At 34.0% G+C, this 27,453-nt stretch overlaps 2 long non-coding RNA genes across 2 annotated transcripts; both read left to right on the forward strand.

Moving 5' to 3' along the window:
* Positions 1–13,440: 13,440 nt before the first annotated feature.
* Positions 13,441–13,805, forward strand: LOC117569735 (uncharacterized). The gene is made up of 2 exons (XR_004572276.1): positions 13,441–13,528; positions 13,608–13,805. It is a non-coding gene; the product is annotated as an uncharacterized LOC117569735 (long non-coding RNA).
* A 2,640-nt stretch (positions 13,806–16,445) lies between these two features.
* On the forward strand, positions 16,446–16,707 carry LOC127565599 (uncharacterized). The gene is made up of 2 exons (XR_007954934.1): positions 16,446–16,508; positions 16,577–16,707. It is a non-coding gene; the product is annotated as an uncharacterized LOC127565599 (long non-coding RNA).
* The last annotated feature ends 10,746 nt before the right edge of the window (positions 16,708–27,453 follow it).

The following is a 27,453-nucleotide window of genomic DNA, read 5'->3' on the forward strand; positions in this document are numbered from 1 at the left end:
AATGTGAAATATTCCAAAGGGTAAGAGCGAGGAGGCCACATGAGTTGGAGGGAGTTTTTGAGAATACTTCAGCACTCTAACTAACAAATAACTAGAAAATTGCGTACTCTAAGCTGCAATAAGTTTTCATTTGGTAATATCTAAAATGGTATCAGCTTGCAGCTAGGAGGCTAAAATAATTACATGAATTTTTCAATAATCGTTCCTTAAGTTATGTTTATAAATAGGATCCTATGATTTCTATGGCATGAATATTGATGTTCCGTTAAAGAATAATTAAATAGTTATGTTGGTAAGTGAAAGAAAGCTGACATAATTTTTGTATCTTGATAATGCAATTACATATAGTGAGTTCTTCAAAAGACCTACTTTAACTAACTTAAGCATCATTTTAATATTTTTGTACCTTTTATATTTCTTATATATTTTATTAAAACAAAATTATTAAAATCAAAATACATACATATGTTTTTTAAAATTAAATAACGTTGAAAAATATTTGACATGGTAATAGCTAGAGGTCTGTTCTTCAAAATGCTTAAACTAACATTTCAAATCGAGGCTGAAATAGTTAACATTATAATTCAACATTTAAAATTGGGCAATGTAAATTAATCTTTTTTTAATATCTCAGTGCAATAAGGCTGAATCTTATAAGATATATTCCCTAACTTTCTTAACTTTATCTTTTACATAATATATATTTTTTTATGTTATTTTTATCTTTATTTAATGATTTTGTATGATGAATTTTATGATAACAAAATCAGAAAAAGTTTACATGTAGCTAAAAAAAAATTAAGAGATCATATCAAATGTCTACGTTAGAAAAGTTGCTATCTAAGACAAATATTTGAAATTAACTTCCGTTTTATTTCAATATTATGGAAAAACTCTTGAAGCCGCCCGCGAAATATTTCTTTAATTGATTGCACTCGCAAGTTGGCAGCTTGCTTAGAGCATATTGTATTTGCAAATATGAAGTCAATTAATTTAAGCTATGTAAAATGTCAATTTCAATGCTTTCGCTCCACCTTTGACCTTAGCCGTGTCGTCTACTTCAATTGATTTCTTCGAGCTGACGTCGAGCGGCGCAAAGTATGCAACAATATTGTGAAAACAAAACGACACAAAGCCAGAACGAAACCGAGAACGAGAAACGAGAACGAGAACGAAACAAAGCACGCAGTGCGAGCTGTGGAATATCTGAAGCTATTTATAAGCATTTACATATATTTATGTGTACATTACCTCTGTGTGTGTGTGTAGGTTTGCTTGTGTGTGTGTGTGTGTGTGGGCGATCTAAATGCCAATCGAAGGAGCCCGAGAACCTATTTTATTTTGCAGATATTTCGAGGTGTGGGCAACATGATTACGTCACAGCACAAGAACAAGACAACACAATGACGTCATTCACACAGGGGATTTTTCGCAAATGGCACGAAGTTTTTAATCATGTCTTGGAGTGCGCTTAAATGTAGGCAACACTTTTTGTGTTTGTATTTTAAAGCAGCATTTATTAACCTTCAGTCACAGCAGCGCTTAGTTAACCTTCGCCGCAGGCAAAAACAGCCTTCTCCTCTCAGTCGGTCATTAATTGGGATGAGCTTGAGTCCAAGCAGCACACAGAGACACACACACACACACATAGTTGCTGTCAACGAACCGCGTGGAGAGACGACCTCGCCTACTCGCCGCCCACTCAGCGACAACCTTCGCCTCACTAGCGAGCAGCCTCGACCCATAAATACAAAACCTGCCAGTCAGTCTATGTCTGTGTTTGTGTGTGTGTGTGGGTGTAAGTGTATGTGTGTGTGTAGATAGTAAAACGCACCGCCAGCTGAACTACCAAATAACATTTTACATGCACACAAAGGACCTCTTCTCGATACGCACCGTTCCAAGTCGAGCACAAGTTTTGCGGCCATCGTCTGCCACCCTTCTTCCACTTCCACTCCCCTCCCCCTCCGCTGAACATGCCACATTCCACATGCCATGCAACGCCAAGGCCAACATTGCCTTTCAGCTTGGCATTGTTTTGATAGAGAGAGAGAGAGAGAGACGAGTGGCGAGTGGGGACCGAGTGTTAAATTGTTCTGGCTGAATATTTCTTGATGGTGGCGCCACAACAACAAAAAAAAGAGCAGAAAAAGCGGCAGGCGGCAGTCGACAGTCAGCAGGCTTAAAACAAGCGACAAATTGGAATTCATTTAGTGGACACCTGCGAGGTGCCTCCAAAAGTGCCGCACATAAAACTTAACTTCATTCCATGTTCGTCGTTCTTTGCCAGCTGAATAGGCTATTGAATTTTATATGCGAATGACGGGATTTGACATGATACAAATATTATTATTGGATACTCGTGGTAAACATTACAGCAGTTAATAAAGCAACACAAAGAAATACAACGCAATACTTGCGTCAAATAATCAATTTATTTAGCTGTGGATTTCATTGTTCAATTAATATTACTTTTCTACAGGTATTGTAAGCAAAAAGATATAAATATATAGTTCATTATGTAGAAGTTATCCGAAAGACATTCAGCTTTATTTGACATCGAAATTAGTTTAAATTTAAAATTTGTTAAAGTCCTAAATGGTTAAGAGATACTTCTGGTATGATTTTCACTCGTAAAATACTTACTTTGGTATATTTTTTGAATTTTATGGTACATTATTTTGGAACCTTTCATAATTAATACTACAATTTTATTTAAGATGGATAGCGGATATCTTAAAGTCGAGCACATTTTACTTTAGCTCTATTAATTGTTTTTTTACATTATTTATTGTTTTCTGAAAAAAGTCCATTTAATAGATAAAGTATAGCTTACTGTGTTTATCTTAAATTAAAGCTTTTCAAAATCTTTATTAAATCATTTAGTTTTAACACTGAATACATCAAAATATCCATAAAGATAAAGCCAACAACAATCTTAAACAAAACTGCTGATAACAAAATTCATAACAAATCTTTTTGCTGATAGTTAATTTTCCATTTTTTAATAGCCACACTTTAAATTCAGCGCACTTGCTAATCAAGCTGTTCGATCTATTATCGATTACTTAGATAGTAATTAATTACACCAAAACATGTCTTGGAGCAATATAGATAAGTAAATGACTGCAAAATACCCTAGAATTTCAAATTTGAACTGAAAATTAATAAAATGAAGTATATCTAACTATATATATAGATGATTCAATGATTACCTTCTTCAGTAAGTTTTTCATAAATCTCCAAAATGTTCTCTAAGATCTCCATACATCTAATTGAATTATTCTCAATTCATATTGCATTTAAAATTATGTAACATATTTATATGATATAAACATTATTTCACATAAAACGTGTTTTATTAATTTATCTTAATCACTTAAAAATGAATATTTATTTCGGCTTCCTAAATACGCATAATTGAATTCCGAGCTGCAATCAGAACTTGAAATCCACTTGAGCTGACAGGTTTGCACTTCGATAACTGTTATCGATAACTGCGTAACATTTCAATGCGGATTCCAGCATTAATCAAAGCAAAGCCAATATCCACAAACACATTCCGATAGTTAACGGCAATGCAAGTGAATAATGCAGTTATTTATAAAGTAATTGGCAATGCTTAAAAAACGCAACAAGCGAAAGATATTTTTTGACAGTTGAAACTGTTTCACAGCTACTATCTAAATTTCCAAATGAACACGCTTATAAAACGCACAACGCTTATCGCCTCAAAGCGCACTAATTCCAATATAAATAGCCAGCAAACAGCAAGAAAAAAAAGAACCGCAGAAGCAGAGATGGAGTTGGAGCTTGGAGACACGAGAGTTTGAAGTTGGAAGTCGAAGGCAACCACAGCAAGAGCAACATCAAGAGACAGAGGCAGCCGCTACACATATAACAAATGCTACCCAATAAAACCAGTCCGATAACTGTTCATAGCCGATTAACCGAGCGGCACGCAAACAGCGGCTAAAGCTGAACGTTGTTGGCTGTTGCTGTTGCTGTCGCTGTCGCTGCTGATGATGATGGTGATGGTGAGCAAAGCGAACCAGTCCAAGAGTCCGAGAGGTAGATGCAACAGTTGTCGCTGGTTGTTTGATGAGCGTGAAATACAACAAAGTTGAGAACAGCAAAAGCAGCGGCAACAGCAGCGTCAGCGACAGCAGCAAGTGCAGCAAGGTGGCAAAGTGGCAAGGCGGGGCGGTAGCTTGCAACAGAGAGATGAACGACAGTTGTGTTGAAGGTGGCCAGGCCACTGGACACTCCACTTCGTTCTCTCTCTCTTTCTCTCTCGCTCTGTCTCTTCCAGTTCTGGCTGACAAAACGATCGTAAATAATTTTTATTTCAACTTCAAGATACGAAACTAGTCTGCGTCGACAGCGCTGTCGACGTTGCGACAGCAACAGCAGCAGCTAAAGAATTTAAGAAAGTTTTTCGCAAACAAAAGGCGATGATGCATAAAAAAAAGGCTGCTAACACAGAGCAGCCTCTTTTGCCTCGGGCTGCCACTAATGATAGCCTTGCCTTGATCCATGGCCTCAGCTAGTGGATCAGGCCCCAAAAACCGAGACCCGCACAGTCCGCCGAAGAACTTGAGAACCCAAAAGAGGCAGCAGACACAGCAACAGCAACAGCAATAGCACAGCACAGGTGAGCCAGCTAAACTCTTAGCATAGATCATGCAACCAAGTGACGTTTTGGGCTCTTGAATCTGTAGCTGAGTCTGAGTCGGAGTCCAGCCAGCAAAAAAACAGCGGCTGCTGGCCTTGCCTGTACGTGTGTGACCTGTGTCAATGGCCGAGCAGCAGCAGCAGCAACAACAACAGCAGCAGCAGACGACGCTCTTGCAACACACAAAGACACACACTGGTACACACACTCGTACACACTCCTCACACATGTGGCACAAACCGAACTCATCCTGCAGCGCGCAATTGAAATGAAAATATTCGCAAATTGGCTGCGCCCTGCGACCGTTGTGATCCCTTCCCCTTGCCCTTCACCCTTCTCCTCCTTCATCACTTTATTCGACTCTTATGCCTTCTGTTTCTCTGCTCTGTCTCTGTCGCTGTCTGACCATAACCACGCAAATCCAAAGCAGGCTTTAAGCTCGACTTTTCCATTGCCAATGCTAAGAATAGAGATCATAGTAGCTATTTCTACTTACTACACTTTTACCCTATGTTAAGCCATCAATGCCATTTGCATTCATTACATTTATAAAAAAGGTGACAACTAAAAGTTTCTTATTATAAACGTATTGAAGTAAAATAAAATAAAATATGTATTAAGAAGTAAAATGTTAAATAAATAAATAAATTCCACGAAAAAAATAATAAGCTATAATACTATATAAATAAAAAACTCACAAGTTCAAAAAAAAAAAGAAAGTGACAATTCTAATACGAGAATTGTCCATAATATATAATATATATATTCCACAATATTATATAATAATTATAAATTAAATAAACTCTCAAAGTGACAATACTAATGCATATATTCATATCATATTATTTATAATATATGCCATAATATCATCTAATATATTATTTTTCTCTCATAAATAACCTGAAGAAACTTTGAAATTAATTAGGCTTTTAAATGCACTTTTATATATATTATATGTTTATATATATTTGTTTCATATTTAGAATAATACAGCTAAATCGAAGTACAACAATTTTATAATTTATTGAAACAAAATTCAAAATAATTTACTAACTGCTAGAATAAATTGCCACAATAAAATATATACATTTTTATTTCATTTCATTTAATATAAAAAAATCTAAAATTTATTGAAATTTAATTTCAAGTTCTTCAGCAAACTATATTCTAAAATAAATAAAATAAAATAATATAAATATGAAAACAAATTAAAATTTCATTTTAAATTAATATAGAAAACTTAATTCCTTTATGAAACAAAATTTCAGATAGTTCAGCAAACTAATTTCTAGAATAAATTATCAAATTAAAATATGAAAGCCAATTATGATTTTTTTTAATTAATGTTGAAAACTCCAAAATTGTATGAGAAAAAATATCAGATAATTCATAAATCGAATTTTTCGTTATTCAATTTATGAGTATTTAATTTATGGTAAAATGCTAAATAGAAAAATTATTCAAAGGCAAATTTGAGAATAATATTTTGTTTTGGAAATTTCTTCATTTTTAAACGTAAATGTTTTGTTTTTAGGATTTGAAGAGAAAATTCAGTTTTATAAAAATCAGAAAAGATTTATAATAAGCATATTTCTTATTTTTTTCTTGTCGTCAAAAATGATGATTGCATTCAAATTTATTGTATTATATAGTCGAGGTGATTCTCAATTTGCAGGGTATTTCAATATCTACTACTTGAAGTCACATATTTCAAGGTGTCTCAACTTAGTTGTTGTTGTTGTCATTGTTGTTGTTGTTTGCTGGCGATGTTGTTCTGTGAATGTTTTCATTTCCAGGCGAGCATGTCGATTTATTTGAATTTAATCTGCGGCTTAGCATGTTGCGCTCCTTCGCCATCGCGCGATATGGTCATCATTTCGAAGCTGGAAGTTGAAGCTGGAAGCTGAAGTTCGGATTCGGGTTCGGTTACGAATTCAAGTTGAAGTTCTGTATCGGTTTCTGCTTTGGTTTCGTTTTGCTTTTTGGACTGGTGTTGGGTTTCATTTACTTACTAATTTCGTGACTGTGTGTGTTTAGTTTGGCATTCCTCTAAATGTTTATATTATGCGCGCTCTAGGACAACGACAACAACGATCGTCACTTAGAACTTGGGATTTTTGTTCTGTTCTTTTTTTTTGGGGCAGGTCAAAATCAAACAGCGAAAATAATTGCGAGCTTTAACCGTTTTTGGGTAAGAACACAACAAAATGCAGATTCTCAGTTTCCCAGTTTAACAGCTAATAGATTCATTTTATGGCGAGTTGCGAGTTTTGTTGTGAAGGTGTCTGTCTGGCATTTCCTGGGCTGGAGTAGAAGAAGATACTTTTGCTGCTGCTGTGTAGTCGACGACCGGGCTGGAATTTGATTTATTTTATTTGGCGTTAAAAAGCAAAGTTGAATGATCATGTTTGGTGATCATCGCACTCGATACGAGCACACACAGTAAGAGAGAGAGAGAACCCAATGAACCCAACAACAGACAACGACGCGTCCAGTCCCCAAACAACATGTGTATGTATCTGGGCTTTGCAATTGGACACGGATAGCTCAATAGACACAACCAGAGGCAAGAGGCAGCAGCTAAAGCTAGCTTCTCCGATGTCGTCGTCGTCGTCGCGTTGCCCCCGCCACGCTTAGCTTATTAGATGAAGGCATATAATAAAAGTGTTGCGGCTGCCGTGGAGCTGCAACAAAAAAAAAAAAATCTGGGAATTGCCATCGAGTTAGCCACGAAGTAAGAAGAAGGAGGAGGAGGAGGCAATGCAAGAAACCAGTTGGTAAAAGTTGGCAAAAAAGCAAAGCAGCTTAGATGCATTTTTACAGCCAAGAGGCAGAGAGTGTTTAACTGTGTTTGTATCTATGTATGTGTGTGTCTTTTAGCCAGGTTTACTTACGTTTTACGTTGGCTGCTGTTGTTGCTACTTCTGCTGCCGTTCGTCGTTCGTTCGTTGGCTTTAATTTTTCCATTTGTTTTGGCATTTAAAAATGCGCTTCCTTGTGTGCCCATGAGAGCATTTCACATGGAGCCAAACACACACACACACACACACACACACACACACAACAACAACATCTCTCTGTGCCTTAGCTTAGCTTAGCCTCTTGGCCAAATGCAAAAGCATTGAATTCCATGGATACTATTGACCCCAGAGCCAAAGCCAGAGCACAGTTTTGGCAGCGGCTTCTAATGATGTTGTTGTTGTTGTTGTCTTCCTCTTGTTCGTTTAAGTTGTTCTTGCTGTTCTTTTGAGCTTGTCATCATTGTTATTGTTGTTGTTGCTGTTCTTGCTTGTCTTTCGTTTGTCTCATTTAAATTTATTAAATTATATTTGCTACGTTGGCGGCGACTTGTAAACACACAACACGCAACAGGCAGCATTTCACATTATGTTATTATTATTGTTCCTCTTCTTGTTGTGCATTTTGTTGCTGCTGTTGCTTTCGACTGTCCGAAATATACGAAACGAAACGCCGCAATGCGAATTTCCAAGAATTTCGAGCAGCTGCTTCCTGCCACGCACAATTTGCAGCAGTTGTCCACTGTGTTCGCACTGTGGCATGTAAATTGTGCAACAGCAACAGCCACAGCAAAAGATAAAGATACAGATACAGATGCAAAGATACTAAAGCTCAACAAGAACAAATGAACACATTGCATTCATCCAGCATCCATTCATCTTTTCATTTAATAAGCAGAGATTGACCAATTTGTTGTTAATGAAATAAACGATGTCAAATTAAGTAGAAGCTTGAAATTAAATGTTGAAGCATGATTAAGTCAACTGTGTATTAAGCAACAGATTATTTCCACAAAATAATGGATAATTTATCAAAAGGCACTTGCCCAAGTGATTGGATAATAATTTGATACAATTTGTGACAAATAAATATAAATAAGTTAAGCTCAATTGCCAAGGCACAAATTGAAATTCAATTAAAATATTTCAATTATTGTGAAATCAAATTAAAAACGTTTAAAACATTAGATTGATTTCTTAGGAATAGTTTACAACGTGAATAAAATTTGCAATATTAATGCTTACTTTAGTTTTAATAAACATTCGAATGCAGTAATCCTAGCATAAAATTAGTTTCTTTTGTGTTCAGAAAATTCTTAATAAGTAAAGTACAATTTTCAACATTTTGTTTCGCTTCAAGAGCATTAATTATTAATCTATTTTTAAATTAGGCTTTACACTTCTAACAATTTAACAATGATTAATATAAATAAGTTTCTATTGATGTTATTTTTCCATAAATTATAAAGGTTTGTAATACAACATTTTATTTAGATTCCGAATTGAGGAAGATTATACACATATATATGTTATGTTATATCATATGCTTTTATTCACGTAAACAATATCAACAATTATACTCGAATTATTAAATACAGTCTTTATGATCATAGAAGTTATATAGGAAATTTTTTGTATGGATGAGAAAGTCTACTTACTGGTATATTTTTAATGTAATCCTTTGTCAAAATACCAAACATAGCCTTTGGTATATTTTTGGTATTTTTGTGATATATTCATGAGATATATTTCAAGAAATTTTTTGTATGGATAAAAAACTGTACTTACTGGTATAATTTTAATGTAATACTTTATCAATATACCGAATATAACTTTTGGTATATACTTAGTATTTTTGTGATATATTCATATGAAACATTTTAGGGAAAATTCCGAACAGTTTTGCTTCTATTCAAAATGGTTAGCGGGTATCTTACAATTTTTTTTTTTTGTAATGTAATATTTTATTTAGATTTCGAATTTAGGAATATTATACATATGTTCGTGTGCTTTATTCATGCAAATGTTATCAACAATATTACTCTTATATTGAGAATTTAAAATCTTAATTACTTTAGCAACTTAATCGTAAAGTGCTCTTATCCTAATTGTCTTGTTTTAAGAGTGTAAAAAAACATATATTTGTACTCGAGTTTGAAAAATCCCTTTTTAAAATAATTAGTTAAAGAAATGACAAAAATAAATGTTGTACTTACCAGAACAATAAAAATATGTTTTAAAATAGTCGTTTGTACAATTCCCAAAATAACTTTTAAATACGATCCATTCATCTTTCAGTCAAGTTTATTGTTTACACTATGACATGAAAAAGTTTCTGATACTCAAAAACTGTTTTGCCATACGCATAAAATCGAAAAAAAAATATTATTATTAATTATGCATTTATCTTACAAGCAAGTTTATTGTTGATGAATGTTTAACAATACGCAAAATGATTAAATTATTTCATTCGATTATCGAGACTCAAGTTGATTGAGCACCTTTTCGATAGCTGAATGTTATGTTGCTGTTGAATGTTGAATGTCGTCTGTCGAATGTTGAATGTTGAATGTTGTTGTGCATCTGTTTGATGGCTTTGTGGATAACACAATGTGGCATGAGGTTGCATGATCAACGGCATTAAAGGCTATTTACCTCTCTCTCTCACTTAGCTTTTGCATCTCATTCTGTCAACAGCTGTCAGTCAAACAGATGAAAAGCGAACAAAAGGGAAGATCGCTGTCAAAAATGTTTATTAAATAATAATATTAAATAAATAAAGCAACAACAATACAAAGCAAGGAAGGAATAACAAAAATGCGTGAGTTGCTTTTGGAAGTTGTCCTCGACTCAAAGTTGTTGTTGTTGTTTGCATTTTGAGGGCATTTAATGACTGAATGACTGACTGACTGACCGACGGACAGACGGACGGACGGACATTGCCAGGTGAAATACGAACAGTTGCCAGACGGAGACGGAGACAGAAACCGAAACCGAAACCAAGACGGCAAAACACAGCAACACAGCAACAGCAACAGCGACAAAAGGACAGACCCAAAGACCGGGATGTAGACAGGTCCAAAAAAAAAAAAAAAAAAAAAAACAAGCAGAGTGCAGAAAAAAAAGTAAAACGAGCAAAAAGAAAGAAAAAAATTATGTGTGTGCGACCATGGAGGATGCGGCCTGAGCACAAGGCGATGCGATGGCGAAGGCGAAGGTGGAACGCGCGCGCCTGGAATGTCGTACCAGTCAGCAACAACGGAGACGAAGACGAAGATGGAAGTGGAGATGCAGATGGAAATGGAGATGGAAGAGATGGTGAAGGAGACATTGAAGAGATGAGGGAGGAAGGTAGGGAGGTAGGGAGGCCTAAAGCCATGCACAGGCCTCCAGAGCTTCAAGACTTTGTTTTAAATATTTAAACTTGCTGCAGGATCGACTTCGTCGTCGCAAGTCGCAAGTCCAACTTCAACTCGCAAGTCGCAAGTCGACGGATCTTTGATGTTTTTTCCTTGCACTGCCGATTAAAAAAATTTATAATGAGCGACGACGACGGCGGCCGCACTCGTATTTTATATTTTTGCCTCTCGATTTTTCGTTTCGATTTCGCATTTAGTGGCCCAACAGTGAGAGAGAGAGAACCTCGTACCCCATCCCTGTCTCTGTCTCATACCCATCCCCTCCCTTCCCCCAACCCCTTTGGATACCCTTTGGCACTTAGTCAGTCATTTAGTCATTGGCCCGGCGGCCGTTGTAGTCGCCTGGCGACGACGTCGACGCGACGTCGACGATTGCGTCTGTTATTATTTTATGTGCTTTTCTTTGTCTTTTGCACCAATTTCTGCAAAAATTTACTTAAATGCGCCAGATACACACACGCAACATGAGCTAAGCCAGGCCAAGACCAAAATCCAACTCAAAGGCATCGTTCTACTCTCACATACATATATACATACATACATATATATGTATACCATACTACATATATATATTTGTATTTATTTGTGGTGCATCGACTTTGGCTCATAATCCACTTTAATTTGTCTTTGGCTGCCGCTTTTGTGTCTCGACTGTCTTTTTTCTTGTGTTTTTGTTTTTGTTGTATTCCTTTGTCGAAGCCAAAGAATTTTAATTGAAACGAGTTTCAGTCTTTTGTCCTCATACTAAATAAACTCTAGCCTAGACATGGGTCAAGTTCTTGGCCAAAACTAAACTTCCACAAAAGCGAATCAAACTGATCACAAACTTGTGGCAGATGGCAGCAATGAATTGAGTTGATTTGCTAAAAGATTCTCTGGAAATTGCAGCACTGATTTTATATGTATATATTGAAATAAAAAACAACAACAAAAAATTATTGTTTGCTGCATTATATTTTATACTTTTTCCAAATAAAATAATAATAATATAAAATCGTTATTCTTACATTATAACATAAAACATTTTCAGTATATGGCTTAAAAAAATTAAATAAAAGAGGAAATTCTAAATTTCAATAATATCTTTATATAAATAAGAAATATTTAATATTAAAAAAAAATAATTCCACGAAATAACAATATTAATTCAGAAATTGTGCATATATTTTGTATTCTATTTGCCAAATAAAGAAAATTGATTTGGATTATTAAAAGTGAAAAAAAAATACAAAATTTCACTCATGAAAACTCATAGTTATTAGCTATTTAATATTTAAAAACAAGGTCACTAAATAATAATTTTAAATTAGCAATTGAGAATGAATTTTGTCTTCCATTTCATATTTTTATCAACCAGAGAAATATAGTTTATTTTATATTAAAATCAAAAAATTAAATTTATCTAAGGAAAACTTATAATGTTCAATCAGCAATTTGTATTCTTATTTAAACATTGCATAAGTTTTTCTGAATTTTTTACTACTATTTAATTTGTATACAAGAACATATTATAATAAATGAATAAAAAAAATTAGCACTAAATAGATTTCCACTCTCTAAATACATTTCAATACTGTATCTAATTGTGAAACGGAATTCGTTAAATTGAAATTAAATTGAAATAAATTAAATTGCCGTCATCTTTTTATATTCAACAAAATTAAATCTATTTGAACAGTTCACTATGCATATTTCTAAAGAAATTTTGTTTAAATATTCAATATTTGTAAGTTGAATTAAATTTACTTTACTTATTTAACTTTCAGTTAATAATTCAGCTAATAATGTCAACTGCTTGTAATATACTTAGATTTTAACAATCTTGTGTCAAATGGGTACCGTTATTGCTTTGATGTCCCAAAAAAAAGGATAACTAATGTCTGAATAAACTACTACAATAATGTAAAAAATTTGCAATACAAATAAATAAGCAATCTTGTCAATTTTAAGCGAGGATCTTAAATTGTCGTGTTTACATTAAAGAAATAGTTTTATTTGCTGTCAAATTTCTAAGTATAAAGTACTACAATTAAGTTATATGGTATAATGTTACATTTTGTGAAATAAGATGATAAGGCCTAGAAATATGGTAAAATATTCAATTGAAATCTAAAATGTTTTATTGTCTATCAATAAAAAAAATTATTCAATACAAAATAAAATGAAATATGAGGTATTTTCATATATTTTCATAATAAGCATAAAAACTTTCCAAATTACAAATCGTCAAAAAAAACTTAAGAATTTCAATTTTTAGAATTTCAGTCGAGTGTGCTCGACTGTGATATACTCGTACCTGCTACATATTGAATATTAACAAAATAGTACGGTATTGTTCTTAAAATATACCAAAATAATATACTAACGAATACTAAAATATACCGACGTCTACAATTGATCACAAAACATAACGGACTCTCAGGCAACAAAACATAGCGCAATTAGCCGCAGTTGATCAAATGTACATATTTACATAATAACATATGTACATTTTATGAACTCTGTCTAATTGTGAAACGAAATGTGTGAAATTGAAATTTGCTAAGATCTCTTTATAAGCGACGGAAATCAAGCTATTTCAACAGTTCATCATGAATACAGAAGTAAAGCAAACCCTGTTTAAATGTTCAATATTTGTAAGTCTGATTAAAGTTTTAGTTTACTTTACTTACCTTTCAGTATGCTAATAATATCAATTTCATATTATATAATTAGATTTTGACAGTCTTGTGTCAATTTGGTGGCATTCCGTATCCGGTGGGCCCACCAAAGGGATAACCAAAATTTGATGGAACTGTTGCTAATCAATTTTGTCAGCTTAAAATTATAATCTTAAATTGTCGTGTTTTCATTGATAAAATTGTTGTTTACGCGATTTAATATCCAAGAATAAAGTACAATGATATAATATAATTTGTTCCTTGTTGTGAAATAAAAGATGATAATGCCTAGATATACATGTGCATAAATATTTTGTTGACCGTTAACAGATCATATCTTTACTACATACTTAGAACAAAAAAAATGCATTCAATACAAATTCTATAAAATGTTAAATGTTATTTTTAAGATAAACATGAAACCATGCCATTTTAAAAATTATGTATAATAACCATTAAGATTTCAGACTTCACTAAATCAAAAATGTATTCAAAATGAATATCTAACATTGAGGCTTAATTTCATATTAAAGTAAAAAAGGAAAATGACAAAATAAATTTAAGATAATATAATCATTGTAAAGAACTTCAACAGCAGCAATAAAAAACTCAACTGACAATTCCTATTTTATTTTAATGAAATTTTTGGTAATATTTCAATAAAAGAAAAATTGCATTCAAAATTAAAATTGTTTAAATAAAAACAATGAAGTTCGACATTACAAATAGTTGTAATAACTGACAATTTCATTTTGAATTCAATTAGTTTTGAGATTTCAATAAGAGAAAAATGCATTCAAAGACTTAATCAATAAAACACTAAGAATTTATTCTCATAATTCAACAAACATAACAATAACAAAAAGCTATAAAAGCAATAAGCAAAAGAAATTAATATCAATAACAATTGTCAATAGACAATTTCTTTTTTATTTCAATTATATTTGAGATTGCAATAATGAAATTATGCATTCAAAATCTAACTCCATAAAACATAACAATAACAAATAGTTAGAATAACCATAACCTTTCTAAATAATATCAATAAACAATTGTCAGCAGTTGCATTCTTTGCATTTCCACAGATCTAGTTGAGTTCTTTGCTTGCTTTGCTTTGCATTCCAGATGCAGATTCAACTTGCGAACAATGAGAACAACAATCCGGATTTCGCGTATTTTGACAATCGTGCTCAGTTTCTATTGAGAGTCGTCTTTCGCTCTGGCTGCAACTCGATTGCCATTTACTGAGCCCAAACGCAAATATAGCTGACAAAACACTCGACACCTGATGGCATCTTCTGGATTCCATGGCGCAGACATCGAGTTTAAATGTGGCCTAAGCTGAGCTCAGCTCAGCTCCAAGCAATTTGTCTAGAGCAGCCAACGAACCAACCAAACTGGTCGACTGCACGTGTGTGTAAAAGAGAGCAGAGAGCAGAGAGAGAGCGAGGAGAGCTGAGAGCGAAAGAGAATCTAAACTGGTCAAGTGCAGGGACAGGGACAGGGAACAGAGACCAGAGACCAGAGTCAGAGACAGGGCCAAAACCTGAGCCGGTTGGTCAAAACGACAAACAACAAACAGCAATTTGCAAAAACTATTGACCTCAAAGTGGAAATGGCCACTGCACACAGCAGTTGCCCAGGCATCAAGATGCAGTTTGGAGATGGAGATGGGAACATGGATTCGAAGTTTGAGTTGAAGTTGAAGTTGCAGTTGAACCTTTCACATGTGAGTGAGTTAACTGCGCCGTCTGCTAATTGAATTCCAATGCCAATGCCAAAAACAATATTTGGGGGGCTATTATGTTATTATTACCAGCCCAAAAGTCAGACGCGTTCCTCAGAGAACCATTTGCCCTTCACTTAAAGCAACTTTCTTTGGCCTGGGCGAGCGTTAATATCGTGCCGCTTTTGTTGGCCTTCCGTATCATTAAATTCACACTCAAAATATGCGAAAAAGAGCGCGGCGACTCAATTGGGAATTATGTTGTAATGCGTTGTGGTAATTACAATTTGTGGCCGGGTTAATGCGCATGTGCAACAACACGTCAACACACAAACACACACACAGACACGCGCAGACTGCACTGGGGAAAGAGATCGAAAAAGAGAGCAAGAGAGAGGAGGGAGTGATCAGTGAACATACACTGGCAACAGGAATGAAATTTGAAACTGGCTACGCTTGTAAAATGGCCCAAACATGCGCCACAGTTGCCAACAGTGGCAGGCAACCGATCAAGCGACAGTTTTTTTGGATAACACAGCAGGAGCGCAGTGCGGTGATGAACGGGCCTTGAAGAAATATAAAGCCAAATAAAGCTGAGAATAATATTTTAATGAAATCATAAAATAAAAATGAAAAGAATGAAAATCAATGCATAAATATATCTTTGCTAAACAATAATCATATAAAAGAAATTAACAATAAAATAGTAAATAAATACAATGAATAATAATAAATGAAAATGAATAATCTTACAAATAAAAAACTATAATAAATATCCATAACATTAAAAAACTAATTATAAAAACTTAACTTATTAATAAAGAAAATAAATTTTACGTTAAACTGCTAGATACTGAAAAATTACGTTAATAAGTTTACGAATAAAATGGTCTGAAATACATATTATAACTTATTAATAAAATTAAATATAAATAAATATGTTCATATAATAAATTTCTATTAGTCGCTTTGTTCTAAGTTATTTTTAATATCAATGCTAAGTTAATATTTTGATTATTTGTTTCTTAGCACTAACTGAAGCTTATAAGTTATGCAACTCGTCACTAAATATTTTATTATATTATTTATTTTGTGAATAGTGCGTGAAATTGAAATTAAATCAGTTTTGCTGAAATAAAAAAAATCGTTTTATAGGCGACATAAATTAAGCTCTTTCAACAGTTCATTATGAATACTTTTAAGCGCATTCTGTTTAAATATTCAATATTTGTAAGTCTGAGTAAAGTTTTAGTTTAATTCACTTACCTAATAATACCAATTGCATATTATTTAATCAGATTTGGACAGCCTTGTGTCAATTTGGTTCCATTGCGTCTACGATGGCCCAACGACAGGGACAAAAGGGATAACCAAAATCTGATTGAACTTCTGCTTTATATTATAATATAAATAAGCCTTTTAATAAATATCAAATATGATCTTAATGAAATTAATGAAATAAATGGTGTTAAATAATCAAATATAAAGTACAGTGAAAGAATATAATTTGTTACTTGTTGAGAAATAGAAGATGATAATGCAAATAAGATATTTGCCTAAATATTCTGTTGACATTTAACAGACCAAACATTCGTTGTATGTATGTATTTATCAATTGATTTAAAATGAATTCAATGCAAATTCAATAAAATGATAAAAGTTATTTTCATAATAAACATAAAAACATGAAGAATTGGAAATAGTTATAATAACCATTAAGATTTCAGACTTCACTAAATCAGAAATGTATTAAAAGTGAATAAAATAGATTTATAATACAAGTAAAAAAGGAAAATGACAAAATGGTTTTAAAAACTATAATCTTTGAAAAGAATTTTAACAGCAGCCATTTCTAACTCAACTGACAATTCCTATTTTAAATTTCCTTTGAAATTTATGGTAAGGCTAAGTTAATAGTTTAATTATTTGTTTGTTTATAACTCTTCACTAAATATTTTATTAAATTATTTATTTTCGGAATGGTTCATTATACCCGCTTCCCATAGCGTAGAAGGGTATTATAACTTTGTGCCGGCAGGAAATGTATGTAACAGGTATATATATTCTTGATCAGCATCAACAGCCGAGACGATCTAGCCATGTCCGTCTGTCTGTCTGTCCGTCTGTCCGTATGAACACCTAAATCTCAGAGACTATGAGAGAGAGCTAAATTTTTTTGACAGCATTTGTTACGTTTGCACGCAGATCAAGTTTGTTTCAAATTTTTGCCACGCCCACTTCCACTGCTTAAGCTCAACAGCTCTTTATTTAAGAACATTTTGTTCTTGAAGCAATTCTAAAACTGACTTCAAATTATTCGAACGTTCTTACTTGAGAATTTTCAATATCCCCAAGCACGAACGTGTTTTTTTTTCTTTTTTTTATAATTTCCTCCAAAAATTTTACATTTTTTGAACTCATTTACCAAACATAAGCACGGAACTTTTTCGTTAGCATTTCAAAAGAAACGCGGGGGAAGCGAAAAATAAATATTTTAAATATTTTATTCACTGACCTATTCAGTTATTTCTTTATAAGCAGGCGTAATCGTTTTTCAATAACTTGTTTTAAATCTTTAAAATAATCTTGAATCTTTCTTTATTTATTTGAACATTGAAAGTAAATTGATAGTTTGTCATATGTTAATATGGAAGACTTTCAATTCATATAATGAATTGCTCTTCTTCCGCGCCCTTGGTTGCGCCCTTGGCCGCGCCCGCCGCCGCGGGTAGTAGTAGTTCGTAACCACGGTGTGGTGACTACTGGATCACGACATTCTGATGGTTGTAAGCCAAATGCGATTAAAGCAATAATTGCAAGTGAAAATAGGATATGCAGCTGCATCTTTTCTAAATCGTACTAGTTGATTGTGCGAGTGGCTGTTTTGCTTTTATAGCAGCACAATTATATAAACAAATTGATGCGAGACAAATTTCTATATTCTGTGCAAATTGGTATATCGTATTCTATGGACTAATTGTATTATTTCTGCTACTACTCATAATATGTATGAAACATAAAACTGATATGCCATAAACGATGCAAATGTCAGCAGTTTATCAATTTGATATTTATTTATTATTTGAGTATTACGCAATTAGTTATTTTTATATTCGTTACCCATAGGGTAAAAGGGTATTATAACTTTATGCCGGCGGGAAATGTATGTAACAGGCACAAGGAGGCATCTCCGATACCATAAAATATATGTATTCCTGATCAGCGACAACAGCCGAGACGATCTAGTCATGTCTGTCTGTCCGCCTCTCCGTCTGTCTGTCCGTCTGTTCGTATGAAATACTGGATCTCAGAGACTATAAGAGAATATAGCTATACATTTTTCGACAGCATTTGTTATGTTTGCACGCAGATAAAGTTTGTTTCAAATTTTTGCCACGCCCACTTCCGCCCACGCAATATTTTGAATGGTGTACTATATCGATAACCAAACATACCATTTGGTATATTTTTAGTATTTTCGGTATATTTTGAAAATGATACCGCAATATTTTGCCTTTATTAAAAATGGGTAGCGGGTATCTCACAGTCGAGCACACTCGACTGTAACTTTCTTACTTGTTTCTAAAGTATATTTTATTCAATAATTTGTATGTTCTTGGAAGTACCTTCTCCCTTTTTTTTATTCTTAGAGGATATCTCAAAGACTTTCTTTTGTCTTATCATTTTTATCTTCTTTTCATTTCTTTTTATACCCGCTACCCATAGGGTAGAAGGGTATTATAACTTTGTGCCGGCAGGAAATGTATGTAACAGGCACAAGGAGGCATCTCCGATCCCATAAAATATATGTATTCTTGATCAGCGTCAACAGCCGAGACGATCTAGTCATACCTGTCTGTCCGACTCTCCGTCTGTCTGTCCGTCTGTCCGTATGAAATACTGGATCTGGATTTTTCGATAGCATTTGTCATGTTTGCACGCAGATCAAGATTGTTTCAAATTTTTGTCACGCCCACTTCCACCCTACAAATGGGTAGCGGGTATAAATACTTTTGTATGGACAAAAACGCCTACTTACTAGAGGTCTTATTTGCTTTGGGTTGCAATCTGGTATATTTTGCAGTCTATACGAGTAGTAAATATTAAGTTTAGTATCATCACAAAAAAAAACCATTTGACATATTTTAAAATAATTTTTGTTGTATATTATTTCGATATATTTAACAAAATACCGCAATATTTTGCTTTTATTCAAAATGGGTAGCGGGTATCTCACAGTCGAGCACACTCGACTGTAGCTTTCTCACTTGTTTTATATTTGATACCGGCCCTATCGACTGGCGCCTAAAACCCTCAGCGCGCTCCTGCTTCAACTGCTACAACTGGCTGGCTCAGACATCGAAGTGGTTTGCAAAGCAGCTGCAGCTCCCAACTGCAAGTTGGCGCACACGCAGGTGCTGAAAACTTAATTATTGTATAACGCAGTGTGGACGACGACAACGACAACGATTCCAACTCCGACGATGCGATGTTGACTCCGTCTCCGACTTCAGTTGGAGGACGATGACAAAGGATGGCGATGGCGAATGGCAACGGAGTCGAGTTAATTAATATTTCTGGCTGGCAGCTCGAGCTTATGTTAAAAAGCAAATGTTTTATTAATTTTCTTAATTAATTTTATGCCATTGAGCGCAGCTTAAATGTCAAAGCAAATCACGCGAAAACTCGCTGCACTTGCTTTCTTTTTTCAACGTGCAAGCGAAACGGCCAAAAACTGGTTTCGATGGCGCAGGCGCCAAAGCGCATGTTAAGGCTAATTGTAAACAGCTCCCAATAAAAACAACAACAAAAAAGAGCAGAGGAAGAGCCAAACACAAAGCAGGACACTAAACAATTAGCGCACGCGCCTAATTAATTAAGCCAAGTTGGTCAACTTTTTTTTTGTGTGTGTGCTTGCGATGATGATGATGATTAGGCGAGCATATACGTGAGTATATGGCTCATATTTGCACATAACTGTCATTGGCTGTAACTATTTATGACTTAAACGACGACGACTCCCCGTTGCATATTCTCACAGCCTCTGGGACAACTTGCAACTTGCAACTTGCCACTGCCACTGCAACGTCGTCTCATGATGCCCCAAGAATGTGGCCAATGTGGCCGTCAGAGTCATCGTGAATGCTGCTGCTGTTGAGGACAAAAAAAACAAGTTTCCCCCTTCGTATATTGAAAAAAAACTGCAATTGAATGATTGATTACTTGACTGATTGATGATTGAAGGTCTCAACTCGGTTCGTCTTGGCGCATTTCGGTTTCGCTTTAAGTGACTGCTGACATGTTCACTGGGTGTTTTGGTGTTAATTACAGCGCCAACTCGACTCATGCCCCATTCCAGCGACATCAATTACTCTACTCCTATTCGTATTCGCACTCGCATTCGCACTCTGCGAATAAATAAATACGAGTACTCACAGCTTGCACAATTAAATGAGCAACTAATTAACTAACATGTGCATTCAGCTGCAGCTAATCGCCGTTTAACTGTCCACAAAATGCCAAAACTCAAAGCATCGACTCAACTCTTTGCTGCTTTGTTTGGTTTATTGCCATCATTAAGAGTTAATAATAAGAATTTTATGCTCATTAGGCAGCTAATGAAATACTAGAAAGCTAATGCTGGGATTTAACATTAAATAATTATAGATACTGTGTTCTCAAATTTAAATTTTTCATAACTTTATGGTTTAATTTTTCAACGAATAAAGTATGTAGCATATGAGAATAATTTCCTTTCATTTAAAAAATATGTCTTCGTATCTAAGAAAGAAAACTTTCATTTTAATTTTAAATTTATCGACTGCATATATTTTTTATATACATATATTATAAAAATAATTATAGATTCTTTGTTATCAGTTGAATTTGAATCTCATAACATTATGGGTCGATTTTCAATGTCTCAAATAAATTGAGTTTGATTTTATATATTTCTTTTCAGTAAGTTCCCAACATAGTTAGCAACTAAATAAATTTACATAAATAAATATATTTTACATATCTTTTAGTTCAATTTAATTATTTAAAAATTCTTTGTTAGGAAATTCGAATGAAGTTTCAAATCATTCTAAAAGCAACTTTATATGTCTTAATGTCATATGAGAATAACTTCCTTTTTACTATATTTATCATTTAATTTAAAAATTAATTTTTACTACAATAAATGGGATTTATTTTATATTAAAGTTATTTATTAAAGTTATTCTAAAAGAAAAAATAAATATATATTGGTGTTTTAGTTTAATAAAATGACAGGATTTCAAAGGAATCACAAGTAAATAATATTTCACAATTTTCTTCTGCAGAACTAATCTAAAGATATGCGACAGGTTGATTAATTTTTCTTCTAGCAAATATTTGTTTGAGTTCCTACAACTTGTATCTATTTATTTTTATTTTTATGTTTATTTAACATTTCCCATAATACTAAACTCTTCAATCCTTCAATTAATAATGTTAATTAATTCCCTAACATATTCTCACATATTTTATCATTATAAAGCATTCAAACCCATTAGTCAGCAGCACCCAAATAGTCAGCAGCAATTGAACAATAATATTAATTAGGCAAAGCTAAGCTAAACTAATCTAGAAACTCTGAAATGTCTGTATAAATTAAGCTATTTAGTATTTCTATATTTCCAATTCGAAATTGTGAACTTAATACACGCTATTTAGAGAAGATTTCAATGCACATTTCTGCTGTATTTAACTTGAAACGAGTGTCTACAATTGACAGCGTATCCTGCAGACAGGATTTCTAATTGTTGGTTATTTTGGTGAGTTGATATGATTATTTCTCGTTGAACAATTGCCGATGATAAAAGCATTTGCACATATCACTCGACGCACAGAAGCGCAGACAGAGCAGAAAGAGAGAGAGTGGGTGAGAGAGGGAGAGAGTGAGAGAGGGGGGAAGGAGGGGGAAGGATACAGGTATGCCGACACTAACACGCAGCTGAATGTGAAATGCAAACAGGACCTGCTGTAGGTCTCAGGACTCTCGTTTGCCTCTCGTTCTCTCTCTATCTCTCTCTCTCTCTCTCTCTGCCTCTCTCTCTCGCTCTGTCTGTTCATCTTCGACGTCTGTTTACACGTATGCTGTGTATAAATACGAGTTTTATATATGTTATTTACTCCAACAACGTTGCATGCAGCATCCACTGTTCTGTGTGCGCATCCTGCAACGAGGAAACTTTGTCATTTGCATAACCTTTTGGGAGAGCAAGACAGAAAGACACAATGAAAGAGAGAGATGGAGAAGGTGTCGCTTTATTTTAAAGCAATTTAAAATATTTAGTTGCAATTACATGTCAACAAATACAAAGAGGAGACAGCAACAGACAGCGGCAGCAGAACAACAGCAACTCGTTTATTTATAGGCAAACACACATACACATACGCAAACACAAATACAAATACAAATATCAATACAAAAGGACTTTGCTTGTGCATTTCGAGTATCGCTCGATCTATTTGCACATTGCGAGCTTTGAACTCCATCCGTTTGTTCGTTCGTCCGTCAGCAGCAGCAAAAAGAAAAAGCAGAAAAAGATGGGAGCTGAAATTTGCATTTTCGTTGCTGTTTTTTTGCACAACGGTGCGTATGATTATTGTAAAGTTTACTGTGGCTAAATATTGTGCATACGCAGTGTGGGCAAGTGCCCAATAGACAGAGCGAGCGAGATAGAGAGAGACTGGAGTCTAGACAATGACAATGGCAAACAGAGAGTTAAAGGGAAACGCTTAAAACACATATTGAAAAGGTTGAGAGAACGACGAGACGACGACGATGAGGACAACGTGGACGTTGAACGGACAGAAGATTTAATGGAAAAGTTGCTGCTGCCGCTGCCGCTGCTGTTGCGGCTGCAAGGATGTAGGATACAACTTGGGCTGACTGTCTGGCTGGCAAACTGGCAGACTGGCTGGCAAACAAACACAAAAACCAAAACCCAGCAAAACGGGCCAACAAATAAACGCCAAAGGAACACCGTGCACAGCCAACAAAAAGCATTGAAACGACGAGCACCGAACACCGAGCACCTTTAGCCTGGCTCTATCTGTTCTCTGTTGTCTGTTCTCGGTGCTCTGTTGGTTGTTCAGGCCACACACAGAAAGAAAAAACGTGCTAATATCAAAAATGAATGAGACAAGCTAAGAATGAACCTTCTTGGTTCAATTTTGACTAACAGTCTTGATTCAAGATTATTTTCTTGACTTTAGCACGTTTTTTCAAGATCGAATTTCTACAAAAAATATAGATTTCCCAATCTTGAAATACAAGATAATAATCTTGTTTCAAGAATGGAAAAATCTTAAGAGAAAAGGCAAAATCTTAAATCAAGATCAAACAATCTTAAATTTAGATTGTTTAATATAAACCAAAGAAAAATATAGATTACGTGTTTTTTTTTAACATTTTGTTACACATTTGTGTACGTTGTTGTTTACTTTTTCAATACAACACAAAAATTTAGTTACAATTATAACACTTAAAAATTTTTTTATTTACGAACCGATTAGAGTTCAAACTCAAGACCAACCGACCGTCTCTACTTAATGAGCTAACAAGAGTTAAATTTTATTTTGTGGATCCAAACAATCTATATTTAGATTAGCAATTTTCTTTTCAATCCAGAATAAAACATTCTTAAATCAAGATTGTAATCTTACAAAAAGATGTTTATAATCTTAAAATGCAAATTCAGCATACAAATCTTGATTTAAGATTGTTTCAACCCAAAAACCTAATTTTAAGATTGTTCTTTTTAAGATCGAAAAAATTTTAAATTAAGATTTGCAATCTACTTCTCAATCAAGAATGAAACAATCTAGAATCAAGATTTTAATCTTAAAATAAAATGCAAATTTTGTATAAACATCTTGATTTAATATTGTTTCAACGTAAAAATCTTATTTCAAAATTGTTCTTTTTAAGATCGAAAAAATCATAAATCAAGATTTTTTCAATCTAGATTTTTTCTCTCAGTGTAGAAGCAATAATGTTGGTTGGCTTGCATATGCATACTATATACATACATCTATACATACATTCAAACATATATAGACTCACAGTCGCCTATATAAAGCACATAGGCAGCGGCATTTACTTAATGTACAGCGGCTCAACTTCATGTCGTCGTTGCCTCCCTACCTCCCTACGTCCCTCCCTCACTCCCTCTCACCCTCATCAACCTTTAGCCTCTTTCGATTTCCATTTGCCGCTACCTCTACTTGCTGCTGTATGTGCTGCCAAATGGCAGGTAACATTCAACGCAATTTCGCCGCCAAACAAAACATGAAACAAAAAGCAAATGGATGATGCCTCGCCATGGCATGAGAACTTTCTCATGAGGAGTCGCCGACTCTGACTCTGACTCTGACTCTACTCTGTTGCTGTGTTGTTGTGTCTGTAGATGCCATGTTGCAGATTGTTGTTGCTGGTGTTGTTGCTGTTGTTGTTCGCTGTTCGCTGTTTGGCCGCGCATTGTCTGCTTAAAGTTCGCGGCAGCTGGAAAACTTTGCAATTGAAATAACTCAGCGAGCATCTCAAATGAGATCAATGCCTTGAAATAAAGTGCACATTTAACTCAACTAAAATAATTGCTGCAAACAGATTTTAATAAATAAATTTGCTACTTATTTAGTTTAATTTTTGTTGAATAGCAATTTAGCTGTTAAGTTGTTTCCCTAATATAAAACAAAATTCATGGTACAATATTTTTAAAAGGCATAGAATGTATTCTAACTCGAGTAGTTATTTATTTATAAATGACTTTGTCATTCTTGTGCATTGTACAAAGTTAAATTTAAGTAATATCAAATACTTTTATTTATCTACAAATAAAACATTGTTTTTTAAATATATTTTTAATTAAATAAATTGTATGCTTCTTGTATATTCTTATATTGTATATCCTCAAATTTGAAAATTTCTTAAAGATCATTAGATCGCCTCAAAGATAAGATCACAAAATTCATCTCACGAACTCTGCGTTGTGACGTGTGACAAAAAATAATCCATAAAATATTGGAGAAGAAAGATATTTAAATTAATTTTCATGCACACTGCGTAATTTCATTAGTTGAACTGATTAAAGATGCATTTGACCCCCTAAGAAAGGGTCATTGGCTGCAACTCTTTACATACTAAAATAGAAAACGCTTTCCAACAGAGATAAGAAAGTATTCTTAACTAAATAAGACCCACACAAAGAGAAAAAAATCTACATTGCAATCTACTCTTCAAATTGTTATTTAAAATATCTTAAAAAACTAAACAATCTTGATATGAGATTTTCAGGTTGTAGAAGAAAATTAAAAATTTGTCTTTTAATATTAAATACATTTTATTTTAAGATTAAAATCTTGTTTCAAGAATGTTTTATTTACCTGATTAGATTGAAAACAAGATTGCAAATCTTGATTTAAGAACTTTTCGATTTATTTAATTAAACAAATGCTTCACACAGAAAATTCTTTAATTTAAATTGTCGATTCAAAATTTAAATAGTTTAATTGAATAAAAGAGTTAAATTACTCCTACAAAATATTAATTTAGTAGACTGAGATAGATAGTTAATATGTTAAAGTGAAATAATTAAGAGATAATAATTGCAACTTCGCGCACTTAGCACTCGATTTATTAAATAACAATTTATCTCGACTTAAGTTGACTTGCTGACATAACAACTCAACAACTTGACAACTTTAATGAACTCACAGTAGATTAAGTTTTCTCTCTTGATCGATCTATCATTTGTGTTGTAAATACTTTATAACTGACTCAGTTAGAATGTCAACTTTAACACTTGTTCGAACACATTTAGATCATAACAACTTGGAATGCTGTTATTGATAGTTATTGGCTGACAGTTAACTTAAATGAATAGCAGTTGAAATACCAATAAATAATAAATTTCATTTGAGTTGCTTATATATTCAATTTATTTAATATTCCCTCAAATTACAAACTGACACAATCAAATCCAAAATAGTTACTCGATTGAAGAACTGCATTTCCTTTATTATCCTTCAATCAATCTTATTTAAATGCATAAATTTCGAATGCAAGAAATCTGATATTTTGCCTCATCAAATGGTGAAGCACTCGAAGTCCTTTGCTTTCGAAACCAAATAAATAGCACTTGTGTGATAATTGGCACTCAAAATGTGTGTGTGTGTGTGTGTGTGTTTGTAATCCAAACATTTTCATTTATTTAATTCATTAACAAAATAAGCCAATCTATAAACAAACGATTCGAATTCGAATTGAAACAAACAAAAGCAATAGCAAATTGCTGTGTTGAGTTGAGTAGAGCAGGCAACTTTGATTACACATTTAGCGAGTGTGTTATTTTAATTTATAGTACGTAATTTACAATAAACCAACAAGAACAACAGACTGGCAGATGTCACAACTTTGGTTGGACGGAGAGGAAGGCAAAAGCGAGGCATAAAACATTTACAATTTTGCAATATTTGAAACCGCAGCCAGTCGACTGTTGACCAAGCGATGGAAAAGGGAAAGGGAAAGGGAAGTGGAACCTGGTCTGGCCCGGCTGCACATGTCATTACACTGCCCATTACCATGCACCATGGCCAAAGCGCAGAGTTCCAATCAACGCAGACCCAGCAGCAACATTTTGGGGGGTGTGTTGAGGCAGGCGTATGATATCCTTGTCATGCTTGCTCTCGTTGTTGTTGTTGTTGTTGCGCATCAACTCCGATAACAATAAGAGCAAAGGGGGCACAAACAGGAGCTCTAGCTGTAGCTATACCCGTGGCATCATCATCATCATCATCAGCAGGAGAAGCGAGAGCCACACAGCATCCATCCACACAGCTGTATTCACAGATCTACCGACAGCGACACCGACACAGACTTATTATGTGAATTTATACGCTTGGGCAAACCATTTTCCACTCCACTAAGGGGGAGAGAGAGGGAGAGTCTATGCGAGCATGTGTGTGCGTGTGTGTGTGTGGGTGCTGTGTCACATCCTACGTCGCTCATACGCCGTGTTGGCCCGGGCCAAATGTTATGCAAATTTGCATCGTGCGCGTGTGTAAATTGTTGTATGCATTGTTACCTTATAAAAACAGCGTAATTTTTAAATGGGTTTTTCGCAAAAAGTGATTTTCCATACAA

Source organism: Drosophila albomicans, chromosome 3 (genome assembly GCF_009650485.2).
Source record: "Drosophila albomicans strain 15112-1751.03 chromosome 3, ASM965048v2, whole genome shotgun sequence".
NCBI lineage: Eukaryota > Metazoa > Arthropoda > Insecta > Diptera > Drosophilidae > Drosophila > Drosophila albomicans.